Genomic DNA, 18,195 nt, shown 5'->3' on the forward strand with positions numbered 1-18,195 from the left:
ATGTTCTTTAAAAGAAAGATTCTGTTATGTGTGGTTTAGCTCCACCCACTTCTCTGTGTTAAAAGCATTAAAAAACTTTTGCCTTGTCTTGGATTTTGGAAGCATGTGTGAATAAGATTGTGCCCCAAGAATTGAAAAAAACCTTTGAACTAATTTAAGTTTAGCTGGTGTGTAAAAACTGAGAAGAGCAACAAAAAGTTTGTTTCGTAAAAGATTAGGTTTCAGTCTAAGATTTAACCTTGGAGTCACGATTGCTATGTGTAATGATCAGTAACCTGTCATTCTGGAATGGTACACTAGGTGGTGATGTATGTATATGATAGTGGGCTACCCACGATGCACTAGGCTACCCACAAGGCAGCAGTCAAGATGGATGCCTCTACAGATGCTGTACCTAATCCACATGTGCTCAATAAAGTGTCTAGCAAAAGCTAGCTGTTCTTAATAAAAACGACTAGTTATTAATGAACATAACATGGTACCAGGATTGGTATGATCTGCTGAATATTGTGCAACATGACATGGAGAATTTGAAGGCACCAGAGCGTTTGAAACTCACAGGAAATATCGACTACTATTGGCAGACTTTTAAACAACAATTCGAACTCTGCATTGCTGCCATCGGGTACGGTATGAAGCCAGACGCAAGGAAAATAGCGTTGCTGCTCATGGTTGCAGGCCGACAGGCGATAGAGGTATTTAATACATTTGTATTTAATCCAGAGGAGAACAGAGAAAAATTAGACGATGTGCTAAAGAAGTTTGATACACATTGTTCTCCCAAAAAGAATGAAACCTATGAGAGGTACATCTTCTGTTCTCGGACACAGCAGCAAAATGAGACTTTTGATAGCTTTATGACTGATCTGAAACTGAAAGCACAGACATGTAATTTCTCTGAGCTGAAAGCATCCATGATTCGTGACCAGATTGTGTTTGGTATTCATGATAAAAAAAGTCAGGGAACGTCTGTTGAGAGAAACCGAACTAACATTGCAAATTGCTGTGAAAATATGCCAAGCCAGTGAGCTAGCTCGAAAGCACGCGAAGACTTTCAATGAAATCAATAATGATGCGATTGTAATGAGTGATAATGCTGCTGTCGGTGCTGTGTCCTACAAGGGGAAGAAACATGGGCAGAACAGAAATGAAAAGCAATCGGAGGATGAAATGTTTAATTGTAAATGCTGTGATTACAAACACCAGTTAAGACAATGCCCAGCATTTGGAAAAATGTGCACAAAGTGTAATGGAAAGAATCACTTTGCTAAACAATGCTTTTCAAAAGTAAAAACAAAGAAAGGGCACCGAGTTAATGTGATTGAGGACACTGATTTAAGTGAGACATGTTTTGTAGGAATGGTGTCATGTGACAATATCAAAAAGGATACAGAAAATGTGCAGCCCTCAGGAATTAACAATGCTGAACATAAAGTTAATGCAGTAACAGAGGACAAATGGATGATCCCACTGCAGGTAAATGGAGCATTAGTTACATTGAAACTAGACACTGGGGCAAAAGCAAACTTAATCAGTATGAGTGACATTAACAATATGAAAGAAAAGCCCAAAATACAGAAAAAGTCAGTACTACTGAAGGACTATAATGGACAGAAAATAGATAGCTTAGGTGTATGCAGACTTAAAGTGACAGTCAAAGACAAAGTGCATCATCTCATGTTTTCTGTTGTGTCTGAAGGACTTGATTCACTACTGGGTGACAAAGCTTGTGAGGACTTAGAACTGGTCAAGAGAGTCTACCGTATAAACTGTGCCATAAGCAGACCAGATGACTCGGTGGATTCTGTAGTGAATAATTTCCAGGATGTGTTCAAAGGATTTGGAGTTCTACCATTCACTTACAAGATCCAACTAAAGGAGGATGCTCAGCCAGTGGTACATGCTCCACGAAGAGTTCCAGCACCCCGCGTGACCGGCTCAAGAATGAACTGGACAGAATGACCACACTAGGAGTCATCAGGAAAGTCGAAGAGCCAACAGACTGGGTTAACTCCATGGTATGTGTAAAGAAAAAGAACAATGATCTAAGAATATGCATGGATCCAAAGGACTTAAATGCAAACATAAAACGTGAACACTACCAGATTCCCAAGCGAGAAGAAATCACCAGTGAAATGTCAGGTGCCAGATACTTTACAAAGCTCGATGCCTCACAAGGATTTTGGCAACTAAAACTGGATGAAGAGAGCACCAAATACTGTACCTTCAACACACCATTTGGCAGGTATTGTTTCCTCAGAATGCCTTTCGGGATAATATCTGCATCTGAAATCTTTCATAGAGCGATGGAACACATAATTGAAGGTCTGGAAGGAGTTCGGGTCTATGTTGATGACATCATCATCTGGGGCTCCACACTGAAAGAACACAATGAGAGACTGACTAAAGTGCTACAGAGCATACGCCGGAATGGACTGAAGCTCAACAAAGCCAAGTGTCAGTTTGGCGTCCAGAAAGTCACTTTCTTAGGAGATAATCTATCTGGTAAAGGAATAGAGCCAGATATGGAAAAAGTAAACGCCATACTCAAAATGCCCCGACCCACTGACAAAAAAGGAGTGCTACGCATCATGGGGATGATAAACTTCATTGGAAAGTTCATTCCTAACTTGTCAGCCAAGACAGCCTGTCTGCGAGATCTGCTACGTAAAACAAATGAGTTTGCATGGACAGAAATACATGAACAAGAGTGGATAAAGCTCAAAACAGTGCTGACAACCACATCTGTACTCACCTTCTTTGACCCAACAAAAAGAATCAAAGTGTCAATGGATGCATCAAAAGATGGCCTAGGTGTGGTCTTGCTACAAGCAGAGGGTGAAGATTGGAAGCCTGTTGCCTATGCCTCCAGGTCTATGACTGATACTGAGTGTCAATACGCCCAGATTGAAAAGGAATGTCTAGGCTTGGTAGTTGGACTAGAAAAGTTTCATGGCTACATATATGGACTTCCCACCTTCACAGTTGAGACAGACCACAGCTCATTGGTTGCCATCAAAAAAAAAAATCTGAATGAGATGTCTCCAAGGATTCAACGACTCATGATGAAGCTGCAAAGATATGACTTTGAACTGATCTACACACCAGGCAAATGCATAGTGTTAGCAGATGCACTATCCCGAGCACCCACAATGAGTCATGTGAGCTCTACTGAAGAAGACGTGGATGTTCATGTGAGTATGGTCACTGCTGCGCTGCCCATGTCAGACACAAAATCAAAGCAAATAGCAGAAGAAACAGTAAAAGATACAGTATTACAAACAGTAATAGAGAACATTCATCATGGTTGGCCAAAAGGTTCCTGTCCAAAATATTTTCACATAAGGTCAGAATTGAGTGTCGCAAGTGGACTACTACTAAAACAGAACAGAATAGTCATTCCACAGGCTCTACATCAAGACATGCTCAAAAGGATTCATGAGGGACACCTCGGAATTGAAAAATGCAAAAGGAGAGCAAGAGACACTGTTTATTGGCCTGGCATAAATAAGGACATTGAGAACATGATAGGCAAATGTGAGACATGTCAGAAACACCAAAACAAACAAGCAAAGGAACCAATGATAGTAGCTGACATACCAACAGCACCATGGCAAAAGGTTGGTATGGACCTTTTTCATTTAAATGGTAAAGACTATCTAATAGTGATTGACTACTATTCTAACTATCCTGAGATGGTGCTGCTCTCAAGCACCACAGCAAGCAGTTTCATAATGCATGTGAAATCCATCTTCACCAGACATGGAATTCCCAGGATTGCCATTAGGAACAATGGTCCGTGCTTCAACTGTAAAGAGTGGCAACAGTTTGCAGCACATTATGACTTTCAACACATCACATCCAGTCCTTTGTATGCTCAGTCGAATGGTAAGGCAGAGAAAGGTGTTCAAGTTCTCAAGCAGCTACTGAAGAAAGTGACAGAAAGCAAGTCTGATCCGTATCTCACCCTGCTGACCTACCGAGCCTCACCTTTAGACTCTGGTTCTTCACCTGCTGAACTCCTAATGGGTTGCAAGTTGCGTACCACGCTACCCTGCTGTGCAAAAGAAAAGCAGTGTAAGGAACTGAGACAGAGACTTCAACTGTTAAAGCTGAAACAGAAATCATACTGTGGCACGGTGGCATAGTGGTTAGCACTGTTGCCTCGCAGCGCCAGAGACCCGGGTTCGAATCTGGCCTCGGGTGACTGTCTGTGTGGAGTTTGCACATTCTCCCCGTGTTTGCGTGGGTTTCCACCGGGCACTCCGGTTTCCTCCCACAGTCCAAAGATGTGCGGGTTAGGTTGATTGGCTATGATAAATTGACCCTTAGTGTTAGGGGGATTAAATACGTGGGGTTACGGGGATAGAGTGGGATATGTGTTGGTGTATGGGTTACGGGGATCGGGTGGGATATGTGTCGGCTCGATGGGCCGAAATGGCCTCTATCTGCACTGTGGGGTTTCTGTGATTCTGTGATACTATGACAAGTCATCCAAAACTCTGAAACCATTGACAAGGGATGATGTTGTCAGGATTGAGGATCCGGTGCATGGAACAGGAAAGCTACAGTTCTTGAGGAAGTAGGACCAAGGTCATACACTGTTAGAACTGAGGAAGGACAGATTCTCAGGAGGAACCGCCATTCCCTCCTAAAAACACAAGAGACTATCGAAGAGCAAATCGATGACAATCACAGAATCACAGAAACCCCACAGTGCAGATAGAGGCCATTTCGGCCCATCGAGCCTGCACCGACACATATCCCACCCGATCCCCGTAACCCCTACATCAACACATATCCCACCCTATCCCCGTAACCCCACGTACTTAATCCCCCTAACACTAAGGGTCAATTTATCATAGCCAATCAACCTAACCCGCACATCTTTGGCCGCAACTGAATCTTGTCACTCACCACCAGAACAATCTAACACAAATACACATACAGGCTCTCATGAAAACACATCAGACTTACCTGTGCTGAGAAGATCCACACGTGAAGTAAAAAAGCCTGATAGACTTAATCTTTGAGTACAAAGAAAACTACATTGAAAATGTATTGACTGTTGAAGATGTTTATGTTGTTATTGATTGATATTGATTGATACTGATTTTGTTTAACCTCAACGAAAGGGGGATGTAATGATCAGTAACCTGTCATTCTGGAATGGTACACTAGGTGGTGCTGTATGTATATAAGAGTGGGCTACCCACAATGCACTAGGCTACCCACAAGGCAGCAGTCAAGATGGATGCCTCTACAGATACTGTACCTAGTCCACATGTGCTCAATAAAGTGTCTCGCAAAAGCTAGCTGTTCTTAATAAAAACGACTAATTATTAATGAACATAACACGTTTAAAAACGTTTGTTTTGTCTTGGATTTTGGAAGCATGTGCGAATAAGATTGTGCTCCAAGAATTGAAAAAAACTTTGAACTAATTTAAGTTTAGCTGGTGTGTAAAAACTGAGAAGAGCAACAAAAAGTTTGTTTAATAAAAGATTAAGTTTCAGTCTAAGATTTAACCTTGGAGTCACGGTTGCTGTGGTGAAATCTTCTAAAGCAGTTTGATTTGATAAGAAAATATGATGTAATTTACTGTTTTCTGCAAGAATGTGCTATTTTGTTTTGTTTCTCTGTCCATAGTTTTACAAAAGATAAGCTTCTGCCTTAAGTTACAGTTGCCAATGTGCTTGGAAGAAAATTAATTTGAATGTTTACAAGATCTGGATTAAATTGGAGTTATGAGATTAATTAACCTATTAAAACCAGACTTTCATTGTGGCCACAGTGAAATTTTGGTTGGTGTAAATTTGTGTAGACCGCATTGAATAAGATAACTCCGCTCCGCAAGAACATCCGATAGTTACAGAGTTCCTTACAAAGACTTACTTAGCTTGTGAACTTTGCTCAATCCCGTCCTTCTTCACTGTCCATATTACCTCCGTGTTCGTGTTTAGTTAAAGTGTGAAAACACAACTGTCTTTCGATCAGGAAAGTTCTTTTTTTTGATTTACGTGAATTGACGCAGTTGCGTGCATTTGATAATGTTTTGCTCCACCTTCTTAAAAATCCTGCAAAGGAGTTAACCCTTTCCACTGACAGCTGTTTAAGTTCACCAAGCAACAACTTTAGTATGAAATCTAAAGATATTGGACATTATTAAATTTACGTTTCTTAATTTTAAGTTATTATTTCACCACAGTGACAGAGGGAAAATTAAGATTTGATAAATTAACCCCTTGGGCTCTAAGCAGAGTCACAATGGATTCCCTTCTTTCTTTTGTTATATGGAAGTTACCTTGTAAACTAATTGCAGCACTTCTGTCTCTAATGTTAAAAACACTGTTTAAGCTATCTAGCCTAAGAATCACTTGTTTCTGAAATTGGAAATGGAAGATAAATTGATAGAGATGAAATTGAATATTGACAAAACCTGTCAGTTCAACTGTACTGCTATTTGGATTTTGGGATAATTTTGAAATGACAAAATGGACTCAGGCACTATATATTTGGTTACTTTTGGGAAAATAAAAGATCCTCTAAAAATAATGATAATAAAATGTGTTAATAACTTGGATCAAGTGAGAATGTTTGATCTATGTTTTCTATCTTAAATATTGTACTGGACAGTAAAGTTTTTCCAGGACTCATGAATAAGATATGAATGGTAATTAAAGGAAAGTGATTGAGATTGTAAAATTAAAACAGGAGAATTACACTACTGAATGAGAACTTGCAAAATGCTCTCAGGCAGTTTAAAAGAGCAGAAACAAAACTGAAAATAAAATCAGTCTGAACTCGATGACCTGAAACAAGAAGAAAATAATTTGAACGACTGCTTACTAAATCTCCAGGTAGATTGCCAGACCAAGGAAGAACTGGTTTCAGACTTGGAGAATAAATTAATGAAGTCAAAGCAGAATGAAAATTCTCTTGCCTCCCTTCTAGCTGAAAAGGAAGATGCTTTACTTGAAAAAGTTGACAGGTTAAAGCAGTTTTCGGAAAACATTGAGAAAAGTCAGGCAACAATAGAGACCGTGGAAAAAGAAAAGTTGAATCTTGAGAATAACTTTAAGCAACAGATTATGCTTTTGGAGAGCCTAATAGCTGAGAAAACTGCATTAGTGAAAGCACAACTACAGGAAAGAGCACTTCAGGAGAAAGAAATGGAAGAGATTAATGTAGGGCTAGTTACTGCTAAAAATCAGCTTGAAATCAAGCAGGCTGAAGTGGCCAGGTTACAGGCAGAGGGCCAAGAGCTCAGCTCAAAGCTTAAATAGCAGCAAGTAAGACCTTGAAAAAGTATTCAGCCATTAGACGACTACAATCTTTTGATAAGATACCTGAAAGTCCGAGAAAGGCTTGTATCGAATGGCATGTGTGGCATGATATTGAGATACCGGCATGAGTGTGCAAATGTGATTTGTTACATATGAGGTAATTGCCATCCAGGAATGTATGGTGAATCTGCACTGAAGAACAGGTCTCAGACATGCTCAGTTACTTGACAACAGCAAGACATGAAAGGGGTAATGTGGCTCAGGAGAGCGAGACAACTTTTAAAGCATACTCCATTGAGAAACTATCTAATTAATGAAACAATCAGAATAGAGTTAAACACATGGGTACCTGTTAGAGGGATTAAAGTTGAAGTGGAGAGTTGCATGGGATCTGGATTGGTACAATCGAGGGCTAAGGAGAAATCATGATTAGTAAGAATTATCCACAAGATGGATACGAGCAAAAGAGAGATCTGGAGAATCTTTTAAATCCATGATTTGTTGATTAGATGTTGAACTGTAATGTATTTGATATGATTGTAAGACTGAATTTAACTGTGACTGTAATAATTGTGTTTTGTAGGTAACAGAGCGTGGGGAAAAACCAGTATGAATCCAGTATGAGGTGATTTTAGTGGTGCCTCCTGTGTCACTACTACTGCAATTACCATGCTTTACGGGTCTAACAGGACCTGTCTCATCAACCAACACGTTTTTAAGTATGAGCTACACAATTATGTGGCACAATTCAGATACTCGGATATGACATTCCCCTGTTGTTTGTGGGTTTCAGTGAGCTCATGATGCGACTGAACTCCTCCTTAAAGCATTTTTATGTTTTGGAGCAAGACAACTCGAGAATAGATATTGAAATTGACAGCATAGGGGACAACTCACATTGATTGGGTATTGGGCTTAATACATCAGCACACCCTTAGGTTTGTATTATTTCACATGCTGTGGTAGTTATCCAACTTGTAATGCTAGTGTATTTGATATATGTAACGTGTGTAGTAAGACTTTGATACATAAGCCAATTGGGTACTCATGCCCATGACTGACAAGCACTAACATATTAATTGAGCACACCGAAAGAGAAGATCCGAAGCAATGTAGAGGAGACCCCAGGCGGGGTAACATCAGGAAAGATAGAAGAAACAGAGGGGTCCCAGGTGGGGCAGAATTGGAACACCGGAACAGTGAATTGAATTTGAGTAAGGGGTCAGAGGTTGCTCCTTCTCCTCAAAGGAATGGACTGTAAGGAAGGGAGAAATCTTCAAGACTCCCTACTAACTAACGCCCAAGTTGAGAGAGCAATAAGAGCTGGCTAGATTAGTCAACAGCCGATTGTGAGAAGTCAATAAAGAAATAACTATTAGATTCAAAGATGGGTTTTAATTCTTAGACCAGGGACTGACAACAGGCAAGCGGAAAAAGATAGCACAAATGCCAGCAAGGTCGAATATCAAGCATCAAAAGACAAATAGAAATGGTAAGGACTTACAATTGTCACTATAGTTGCAGTATTATTTTGTGTTATAATGACGGTTCTGAAAGCATGCTGTAGGGCAGCTGTGTCCCGAATAGTGCCGGTTGCTACAGTTGATATAATCAATATTAAGCCAGAAACCGAACAGTTAATGCGGGATAATGAACTGATAGCGATAGTAACATACATGTAAAGTTCTTTAGTCATTTGCACAGACTACCACGCCTAGCACAACAAGATAGACAGAGGGGAAAGACGAACTTAGGTACTAAGTTTAAGCCATCAGTTAGGAGTAATCCTGGGGATGGTAAAAGTAGAAGAGAAGTTGGTATCCCTAGCCAAAATCTAAATTTGGTGCAGGACCAACAGGAGGGACTGAAGGGGTTAAAATGAACCCTCTCAGAATAACAACTTTCTTTTATGAAAAAGACTTTCTCATGTGAAAAAGACTTTTGTGCTACTTTCGCTAGTTTTGCACAAAGGACAGTGTGTAGAGAAACTTTGCAAAACAGAGATAAGATGCAGCTGTGGGACAAGACAGAATGTGTGTTAAGCGATAAGAAATGTGCTGCTTTAGCTAAAATTTGTAGACACAGCAGAATATAGGGGTCATGGGAATTTGACCTGTAACCAAAGGCATAGTAAGATGTAACTAACCTTTATTAATACTGAAAAGAATCCATGTGATCAGGTGATTATTGTAATACAATGTGATCAGGTGATTATTGCAATACAATGTGATTGGATGAAAATAGAATAAAAAGCTGTACCAACCAAGAGAGAACGAGAAGGTGCTCGCACAGACCGCGGGGTCTGAGACACTTCTCCCAGAGGATAGATAGAGTTCTCTGCAGCCGAGAGCGAGAGTCCCGAAGGCTGTGTTGCCTGCCCAGTGCCAGGGTTAAGGACATCTCCTCTGGACTGGAGAGAAACTTGGAGTGGGAGGGAGAGGATCCAGTTGTTGTGGTCCATGTTGGTACCAACGACATAGATAGGACAAGGAAGGAGGTTCTGCTGAGGGAGTTTGAGCAGCTAGGGGTCAAATTAAAAAGCAGAACCACAAGGGTAATAATCTCTGGATTATTACCTGAGCCACGAGCGAATTTGGCTAGGACAAATAAAATTAGAGAGTTAAATGCGTGGCTCAAAGACTGGTGTGGGAGAAATGGGTTTTGCTTCCTGGGACACTGGCACCAGTACTGGGGCAGGAGGGAGCTGTTCAGTTGGGACGGGCTTCACTTGGCCAGTGCTGGGACTAGAGTCCTGGCGGATCATATAACTAGGGCTGTAGAGAGGGCTTTAAACTAACTAGTGGGGGGGAGGTTCCTAGAGAGCAAATAATACAAATGACAACAGAGAAGGTCATCGACTTAGGTCGCAGTGGGGAAATTAAAAACCAGAGCATGTCAGGAAGGGGCAGAAGGTATGGAGTAAAAGGTAAAGTAATACAAAGGGCAAAAGCAGGAACTAAGTGTCACAAAACATCTTTGAAAGTTCTCTATCTGAATGCACGTAGCATTCGTAACAAAATAGATGAGTTAATGGCACAAATAACTACATATGGGTATGATCTTGTGGCCATTACAGAGACATGGCTGCAGGGTGACAATGCCTGGGAATTAAACATACCAGGTTATTTAACGATCAGGAAGGACAGGCAGGAAGGAAGGGGAGGTGGGGTGGCTATGTTTATAAAGGAAGGAATCACTGTAATACAGTGAAAGGATATTGGGTCAAAAGATCAGGACAATGAAACAGTTTGGGTGGAGGTAAGGAATAATAAGGGGAAAAAAACACTAGTGGGCGTAGTCCATAGGCCTCTGAACTGTGGCAACTCTGTTGGATGGAGTATCAATCAGGAAATAGTTGAGGCTTGTAATAAGGGAACATCTGTAATTATGGGGGATTTTAACTACCATATTGGACAAATCAAATTGGGCAGGGCTGCCTTGAGAACGAGTTCATTGAGTGTATTAGGGATGGGTTTCTTGAGCAGTATGTAACTGAACCGACCAGGGGGCAAGCAACCTTAGATTTGGTCCTGTGTAACGAGACAGGATTAATTAAAAATGTCCTAGTAAAGGATCCCCTTGGAATGAGTGACCATAACATGGTTGAATTCCATATTCAATTAGAGGGTGAGAAGGTTGGATCTCAAACAAGCGTGCTAAGCTTGAATAAAGGAGACTATGAAGGTATGAGAACGGAATTGAGTAGAGTGGATTGGGAAAATAGATTAAAGGGTAAGACGATACATGATCAGTGGTGTACATTTAAGGAGTTATTTTACAACTTCCAAAAAATATATATTCCACTGAGAAGAAAAGGGTGTAAAAGAAAAGACAGCCATCCGTGGCTAAGTAAAGAAATTAAGGATAGTATTTGACTAAAAACAAGGGCATATAAGGTAGCCAAATCTAGTGGGAGGATAGAGGTTTGGGAAAACTTTAAAAGACAGCAAAAAATAACAAAAAGATTGATTAAGAAAGGGAAGATAGATTATGAAAGTAAATTAGCAAAAAATATAAAAACAGATAGTAAGAGTTTTTATAGTTATATAAAAAGAAAAAGGGTGGCTAAAGTAAATGTTGGTCCCTTAGAGGATGGGACCGGGAAATTAATGGTGGGAAATATGGAGATGGCAAAAACACTGAATGAATATTTTATATCAGTCTTTACAGTAGAAGACACTAAGAATATCCCAACATTGGACAAACAGGGGGCTAAAGGGGGGGAGGAGCTAAACACGATCAAAATCACTAAGGAAGTGGTACTCGGTAAAATAATGGGACTCAAGGCGAATAAATCACCTGGACCTGATGGCTTACATCCTAGGGTCTTGAGGGAAGTGGCGGCAGGGATTGTGGATGCATTGGTAATAATTTTCCAAAACTCCCTGGACTCGGCAATGGTCCCGGCAGACTGGAAAACTGCTAATGTAACACCCTTATTTAAAAAGGGCAGTAGACAGAAGGCTGGAAACTATAGACCGGTTAGCCTAACATCTGTGGTAGGTAAAATTTTGGAGTCCATTATTAAGGAGACAGTAACAGGGCATTTGGATAATCATCATTTAATAGGACAAAGTCAGCATGGTTTTATGAAGGGAAAGTCATGTTTGACAAATTTGCTGGAGTTCTTTGAGGAAGTAACATATAGGGTGGATAAAGGGGAACCAGTGGACGTAGTGTATTTAGACTTCCAAAAGGCATTTGACAAGGTGCCACACAAAGATTATTGCTTAAGATAAAAAATCACGGGATTGGGGGTAATATTCTGGCATGGATAGAGGATTGGCTATCTAACAGAAGGCAGAGAGTTGGGATAAATGGTTCATTCTCAGACTGGCAATCAGTAACTAGTGGTGTTCCGCAGGGGTCAGTGCTGGGTCCCCAACTCTTTACAATCTATATTAATGATTTGGAGGAGGGGACCGAGTGTAACATATCAAAGTTTGCAGATGATACTAAGATGGGGGGGAAAGTAGTCAGTGAGGAGGACGTAAAAAACCTTCAAGGGGACATAGACAGGCTAAGTAAGTGGGCAGAGATTTGGCAGATGGAATACAATACTGGAAAGTGTGAGGTTATGCACTTTGGCAGGAAAAATCGTAGAGCAAGTTATTATCTTAATGGCAAGAAACTGGAAAGTACTGAAGTACAATGGGATCTGGGGGTCCTGGTGCACGAAACTCAAAAGGTTAGTATGCAGGTGCAGCAAGTGATTAAGAAGGCCAATGGAATGTTGGCTTTCATTGCTAGGGGGATAGAATATAAAAATAGGGAGGTATTGCTTCAGTTGTACAAGGTATTGGTGAGACCGCACCTGGAATACTGCATACAGTTTTGGTGTCCATACTTAAGAAAGGACATACTTGCTCTCGAGTCAGTACAAAGAAGGTTCACTCGGTTAATCCCGGGGATGAGGGGATGGACATATGAGGAGAGGTTGAGTAGATTGGGACTCTACTCATTGGAGTTCAGAAGAACGAAAGGCGATCTTATTGAAACATATAAGATTGTGAAGGGGTTGGATCGGGTGGATGCAGGGAAGATGTTCCCGATGATGGGTGAAACTAGAACTAGGGGGCATAGTCTTAGAATAAGTGGCTGCTCTTTCAAAACTGAGATGGGGAGGAACTACTTCACTCAGAGGGTGGTAGGTCCCTGGAACATGCTGCCCCAAAAAGCTGTAGAAGCTACATCATTACATAAATTTAAAACAGAAATAGACAGTTTCCTAGAAGTAAAGGGAATTAAGGGTTACGGGGAGCGGGCAGGAATTTGGACATGAGTCTAGGTTTGGATCAGTCATGGCCCTGTGGGTAGCGGAGCGGGCCCAAGGGCCGTGTAGCCTGATCCTGCTCCTATTTCATGTGTCTAATTCTGTTAGATGCAGGAGATGGTTCTGTGATCGTGGATTGGCAGTTAGGATCAGATCAGCCATGATCTTATTGAATGGCGGAGCAGGCTTGAGGGGCCGATTGGCCTACTCCTGCTCCTATTTCTTATGTTCTTATGTTTTCTGTTTGTTTTTTTTCAATAAACTGCATCTTTTTACTTTTACACGGTTTAGATGCAAATTTATTTTCACCACAACAAGTTGGCGCTGCGAGCAGGGTACTTCAGAACTGGAAGACCACCTGCACCAGTGAACGGGGCGAGTAGTCAAATCTTGACCGTCCAGAAATTGGATCACTCAGAAGGGCGGTGTGACAGCGACGCAGTACCAAAAGAATCTGGTATCCGTGACGGGTGAGAGATGCAGTTTAAATAGTGGATAAGTTTGAATAGTGGTTAAGTTGATTGACATCTGATGTGTTATTTCGGAATGTAAATGTCTCGAGGACCCATACTGAGCCGGAATTAAGAGGGCAATTGGGCCCCACATGAAGGCCAGAGTTAGTTGGGAATCCGAGACAGACTAAAAGTCTCTCTGTTGTATTGCAGGACGCGACGTATGGTATTAATGTATTAACGGCTACAAGTGAAATAATCACCTCTGACAGCGAGATAGTTACAAGTCAGGACCGCCATCACTAGTGGTGGATGATAGGTAGACCTCTGAGAACGAGTTACTAGGGAGGACCGGAACGCGGTAGTCTAGTATCAAAAATAATACATTATGACAGAAGGCGGAGGCCCAGATTGGGGACCGCCGGGCTCATTGAGTTGGCTGTATGCTGATGATCAGAAAGGTTTGATAGATAAGATGAAAAAGGATGGATGGGATCCGTCTAAGGTACCAGTGTACCAATGAGAATGGTGGGAGACACAAAAGGGAAGTAAGACAAAGAAAGCGGGAGTTTTATTGGTACACCAATTAGTAATGGTCATTCAAAAGACCGAGGAAATTAAAACGAAAATCTACAGGAGCAGGTGACAAAATTAGGGGGAAGAAAATTGGCAAAACTAAAGGATAAACAAAGAGAAAGAAGATGGGGACACCGATGAAAAAAGAGAAACTTAAAGTTTTACTGACATGGAAGTTATTAACATTTGTGCTGAGACAAATAAAACACATGGGCCCAGAAATTCAGTTGCGTTCGCCAGCCGTTAGCGCCATAAGAGGGGTAGATTTCGAGCGCTAGGCACTTAGCGCCCTGGCGCAGGCCGATCTGCACCTACGCCCAACTTCAGTTGACATTTAGCGCCGGCGCAAAGTGTTTGCGCCCGCTCAGCTGCGCGCGCAGCTTATGACGTCATTTCGTCGTGCAACGCTGTTTGTGCGCCCCAAACCGGAACTTCAGTGGCGCCCGCCCAATGTGGGCGTGGCGCTGTTAAGAACTGTGAAGTCGAACGCAGCAGAGGCCCTGCGGGCCTCGGGGAGCGCTAATTAAAGGGCACTCAGACTGGACTATAAAGGCCAGCCATTTTGCTGCAATGACTTTAGTGCTTTGGATTTCTGGACAGAGACCAAGGAACAGACCTTACTGATTTGGGACAACGTAGGAGAGGTATTTTTGGCTTCTGGCCAGAGCTTGGAAATTTGACTCATTGTGATTTCACTGTTTGCAAGTATATTATGGGGGCTGCATGGGGTTCCAACCCTCAGTTTCAGCATTATGTGCGAAAGGCTCGCAGACGCTGTGTGAGAGGGGCAGCCATGCCTAGACGCAGAGGGGCCATCAGGCGTCGGCAACGTAGGCCTTACCCACTCAGGGAATACCGCCAGCAGGTGTCCTATCTCACCATGACTGCCGCGCATTGTGTTAAGAGGCTGCGCTTCAGAAGGGAGGTGATTGCAGAGATCTGCCAGCTGCTTCACAGAGATCTGCGTCCACAGCTGATGTGCAGGACGTCTCTGTCGGTGGAAGTGAAGGTCACGGTGGCTCTGAACTTTTATGCAAGCGGCTCCTTCCAAGCCGCTGCTGGGGACATAGCGAACATCTCCCAGTTCGCCGTGCATCGCTGCATCCGGCAGGTCACCGATGACCTTTTCGCAAGGAGACACCAATTCATCTCCTTCCCCATGACCCTAGAGAGGCAGGAGCAGCGTGCAGTCGGATTTGCCAGGATCGCCGACTTCCCCATGGTGCAGGGCGCCATTGACTGCACGCATGTGGCTATGCGGGCACCTATCGACAATGCCGAGGATTACCGCAACCGGAAGGGCTACCATTCCCTCAATGTACAGCTGGTGTGTGACCACAGGCCGCGCATCCTATCTGTCAATGCCCGCTTTCCAGGAAGCAGCCACGATGCATTTATCCTGCGCCAGACTACTGTGGCTGACATGTTCCAGGCACAGCCTCCCCCAAGGGGATGGCTTATCGGGGACAAGGGCTACCCTTTGTGTACATGGCTCATGACCCCGCTCCGCGCACCCAGGACCCCTGCTGAGGAGGCATACAACGAAAGCCATCAAGCCACAAGGAACATCATAGAGCAAACGATTGGCGTCCTCAAGCAACGGTTCCGCTGCCTGGATCGTTCCGGCGGATCTCTACAGTATTCGCCGGATAGAGTCTCCCAGTTCGTCGTCGTTTGCTGCATGCTGCACAGCCTGGCTATTCGCAGGACTCAGGCACTGCCACCTCACGTTGGACCACCACCTCAGGAGGACGAGCAGGAGGACCATGAGGAGGAGGAGGAGGAGGAGGAGGAGTACCAGCCCAGGAGGGAGCCACAAGGTCCAAGGGCCGTCCGCCGGCGGCTTATTGAACGACACTTCTAGGCCCCCTCTCAGGGAATGGCTTGTGGCAATGAACGCACTTGAATGCAGCCGCTCCGCAAGCCCTCAGCCGGTTAACGCAACAACCACTTGAAACATGACACATGGACAAGCTGAATAAATAAAAAGCTTTATTTAACAAACTCAGGGCCCTTCCCACATGAAACACAAAAACAGACAAGACCCCCAAAAAACAGTCAAAAACATATCTCACTCCCACAACCTGCGGAGGAATAACAAAACTTGTCCATCCAATTGGCCTTCATCCTCGGCCTTACCAAGACAAACCCCCCCATACAGAACACAAACACCCCCATCTAAAAAAACATTTGCCTTCATCTTCGGCCTTACCAAAATAAGCCCCCCCCATACAGAACACAAACACCCCCATATAAAAAAACATCTGGCAACACACTCTACTTGGTGTGCCAAGAGGGCGAGTCCTTGTGCAGGCTTCTCCAGCCCCTGCCCGACCTGCTGCTCCGCCTCAACCTGGGCCCTGTGTGTGTTGCAAGGCTGGGTGAAGGCTCCTGAGGGGCACAATGCGTGACGGAAGATGCCCTTGGGGGTCGGCCTAGACGAGGTCCGGCCCTGGAGGGGCCGGCTGCTGACTGCTGCAGCTGTGGCTGGCCAGCATCAGTCTCTCCAGCAGCTCGTCGCAGCTTTGCTGGGGGAGTGGCAGTGGCGGCTGCAGCAATGGGGGCAAGCTGGCTGATGCCAGGCGCTCGCTGGTCGCCAGAGACACTGGCACTCGGCCGGGCTGGCACTGCAGCAAGCGCAGCAATCTGGTGAAGGCCAGACCGCTGTGCTGCAGCAGCGCGGCGGGTGCCCTGGCGATGCGTCCGTGACACAGCGAGTGTGGCAGAAGTGAGTGCCCGTACTGCCCTGGTCTGTGCCCGCATCAGACCAGCCAGTGTCTGCACGGCACCACTCATGAACTCTCGACTCGCGTCCTGTGCTGCCGCGAGTTGTTCGACACCCCTGGCCTGTGAGTCCCCGAAATCGGCCACACTATGAGCCAGGGACTCAATGGCCTGAGGCAACTGTCCCACAACCCCCATGAACTCGGTGTGGCGCCGCTCCGAGTCCACGGACATTTGATCAAGGAGGCGCACCTCCTGGGCGAGGACCATCTCCGGACTGGAGGCCGGACTCTCCCTCTGGGGAGAAGGCCGCCGAGCTGGCCGACCCTTCCCGCGTGGCTGGACGCCACTGGGCCCAGGAGCTACACCCCCCTGCAACACTTGCCCCCTCTGGGGAGAAGGCAGCTGTGCTGCCCGACCCTTCCCACGTGGCTGGACGCCACTGGGCCCAGGAGCTACACGCCCCTGCAACACTTGCCGCCTCTGGGGAGAAGGCAGCTGTGCTGCCCGACCCTTCCCGTGTGGCTGGAAGCCACTGGGCACAGGAGCTACACCCCCCTGCAACACTTCCCCCTGGCTCTCTTCCAGGCAAGACGTGTCCCCTCCATTGCCATCCCCTGGCGCGGATGAGGGTTCCCCCGATGTGCCGCCTTCCTCTTGGTCCTCGTCGTCCTCCTCTTCCGAGGGACTGACACTCGCAGCTTCAGGGACCTCCTCCTCACCAGCTGAAAGCAGGAAGGCACAAGAGTAGCTTTAGAGTGAGGACAGGGCATCAGCGAGGGAGGCATGAGTGGTGGCACTATGCGCATTGGTGGGACAGTGGCAAAGGATGTAGATCTGAAGCGCAAGGGGAACGAGAGAAGTCCAAACGGTCATGTCCTTACCATTGGGGCCCAGCACAGGGTCGGCATCTCCAATAGCAATGGGGCCAATCACCCGGGCACGCATGAGTCGAGCCACGTGCTCCTCCAGCTCACTGAGCTCCTGGAACTGGACACGGCCTCCCCCGGTGACAGTCCGGCTCTTCAGATTCTGCGCCAGCTTGGCCTGCAAGAGAAAGGACGGCCTCTAAGTACAGTGTGGTGCCCTGTTGTTGTGTGCACTGCCTCCCATGGTGGAATAGCTTGGCCAGTGTGGTGCCCTGTTGTTGTGTGCACTGCCTCCCATGGTCTAATAGCTTGGCCAGTGTGGTGCTCTGTTGTTGTGTGCACTGCCTCCCATGGTCGAATAGCTTGGCCAGTGTGTCAAGTGCAGAAAGTGCTATTGATGATCATGCCAGTGCCATAGCTGCTGGAGGAGGGCTGGCCATTAGGCCTTTGAGGTCCCTTTGCCCATAATGTGAGGTGCACATGCAAGGATGAGGAGGACACTGGAAAGGGTACTC

General features: G+C 44.8%; 1 long non-coding RNA gene across 1 annotated transcript in view; it reads left to right on the forward strand.

Annotated features, from left to right (window-relative positions):
• LOC147105958 (uncharacterized) overlaps positions 1-18,195 on the forward strand; it is a 40,607-nt gene that overhangs the window by 9,534 nt on the left and 12,878 nt on the right. The window contains exons 2-3 of the long non-coding RNA XR_015081309.1: positions 7,870-8,778; positions 13,351-13,529. This is a non-coding gene — a long non-coding RNA (uncharacterized LOC147105958). The remainder of the gene's footprint in view (positions 1-7,869; positions 8,779-13,350; positions 13,530-18,195) is intronic.

This window comes from Somniosus microcephalus, chromosome 16 (genome assembly GCF_052327205.1).
Source record: "Somniosus microcephalus isolate GS21.2 chromosome 16, FLI_Smic_1.0, whole genome shotgun sequence".
Classification (NCBI taxonomy): domain Eukaryota; kingdom Metazoa; phylum Chordata; class Chondrichthyes; order Squaliformes; family Somniosidae; genus Somniosus; species Somniosus microcephalus.